Here is a 2,219-nt window from a genome sequence, read left to right as displayed (position 1 = left end):
ACGCATGATTGCATGAATAGGTAAGTTGATGGATGGACACATGAGTGGATGGATAAGCAAGTATTTGGATGGACGTGTGAGTGCATGAATAGGTAAGTTGACCGAAGGCCGCATATGTAAGCAGATGGATGGATGAGGAGTGTGTGAACAGAAGGAGGGCTGTATGACCTCAGCACCATCAGAGAAAGACAGGATCATGTAAAGGAGTTTAGAAAGAAGATGAAGCTAGGATGAACCTTAGCTTAACAAGGGGGCCAAGGATGAACCTTAGCTTAACAAGGGGGCTAAGGATGAACCTTAGCTTAACAAGGGGGCCAAAGATCAGCCTTAGTACAACGAGGGCCACGGATGACGCTGAGCTTGAGAGAGGGCTTTATGCCCGTTGCATCGGCTGCTGGTGCTGGTAGAATCGCTCGTGTTTGTGTTGTATGCACTTTGGAACTTTTTGTTGCTGTTGCTCTTAAGTGCTGAAGGGTCTGTTCCCACCCACAGCAGCCCCGGGGGCAACAGAGTGGAACTCCGCCAGGTGGGGCACTGTCCTCATCGCACCTGCTTGTGCACATCGCTGCAGCCACTGTGTCCATCCATCTAACTGGAGGGGTGGGTCTTCCTCCGTTCTGCTGCCCCTCTGTTACATGCAGCACGACGCCTTCTCCAGGGACTAGTGCCCCCTGAGAACATGGATACCTGAAACAGTCTTGGCAGCCACAGCGCTGGGGCTCATCCCAGCCTTATGTCCTCTAAGAGAGGCTGTTCATTCTTCTGGCCATGCACGGCACAGGCCACGGAGCAGTGAAGATGCAGCCCATTGCACAGACCATGCACACATACACACACAGAGACACATGTGTACACACAAACATAGACACACACATACACTCACACACGTACTGCAGATGGAGCTGCACCCCCAGAGCTTTTCAGGGGCTGCAGCCTTTCACAAGGAGTTTGCCAGGCCTTTCTGCCAAGGGTCTCTGAGTGGGCCGAGAACCCCCACCTTGCCATTAGCAGCTGGGTGCTTCCCTGTCTGGGCCTCATAGGCCTCCACCCATCTTCCAGAGGAGCAGATGAAGGCGAGGGAGGGGTCAAGCCACGGGGAGCTGGGCCCAGGCTGGGCTTCCCAGCTTCCCTCTGATGTGCTGGCCCGGCCTCCTTCCCCACCCCGCCTGCCGCCCCAGAGAGTGAGCGCTTCCTCCACAAACACTTATTGTGGGGCGCCGCTTCCTGTTCTGCCCTTGTAACTGAAAGAGGTACAAGCAGTCATCGACCGGGCTGCACCCCGATGCCGCTGGCTGCCGTTGGGCGAGGCACGGCGGGACGAGGAGGCTGCCTTTGCCAGGGGAAATAACTTTCCAAAACACTGAGACGAAGACCCAAGGAAACGGTCGATGGACTAAGGCTGCCTTTATTACAGAGCTAAGTAAACAGTACAAGACTCAACACAGTGCTCTCAATATTTCCAGCCACGGCCTCCAGTCTTGCTCTGGGAGGGAAACAGTGTTTGCGGGCGGGCGGCCTGCTGACAGCACTTGGGATTGTCGTGTGTGAAATCGGTTTTTTTAAAGGCCAGACGCGGAGGTCGGACAGACTGGAGAAGCCTCGTGACGGTGGCGGGCCCTGCGTCTGCCCCGGGGCTCACGTGTCAGCCCAACAAGAGTCAGGGCTGTGAGGGTCTGAGATTCATCAGAGGGGCAGCATTTGCCCACGGACAGGCTCAGGGAAAGCAAGAGGAAACCACGCTCACTGCCACGGAGTGGGAGTGGAGTCCCACGCAAGGTGGCCCGACCTTGGGCTTCCCAGACTGCACTCTTGAATGGCTCCTCTTCCTCCTAGGGAGCGGCTGGTGGTTTCGAACTGCTGACCTTGCTGTGAGAAGCCCCAACCCACACGTCGCCACTGCCCCACCAGGCCCCTTAGGAAAGGGGCGAAATAGAACTAGAAAGTGCAGGGAGGACCTGGGCTCAGGGATGACCCATTCTGGGGATGGAGACCCGATGACGTGTGTGGTTATTGAACAGAACACGGATTTGCTCCGTGAACCTTCATTGAAATCATAATTAAAAAGTTAAATTCAGGCCCCACAACCCTCGTGCACCCCGCTGAGCTGAGACTGCCCTACCCTCCAAACACACACACACACACACACACACACACACACACACACACACACACACACATGAAAGGTGCGTAAAACCCGTGATATGCCTATTACACAATCT

The sequence above is a fragment of the Echinops telfairi genome, unplaced genomic scaffold (assembly GCF_000313985.2).
Source record: "Echinops telfairi isolate 266 unplaced genomic scaffold, ASM31398v2 ScPeMD7_5;HRSCAF=22, whole genome shotgun sequence".
Lineage (NCBI taxonomy): Eukaryota > Metazoa > Chordata > Mammalia > Afrosoricida > Tenrecidae > Echinops > Echinops telfairi.
The sequence above is the reverse complement of the archived record's forward strand: the minus strand, read 5'-3'. Positions refer to the sequence as shown.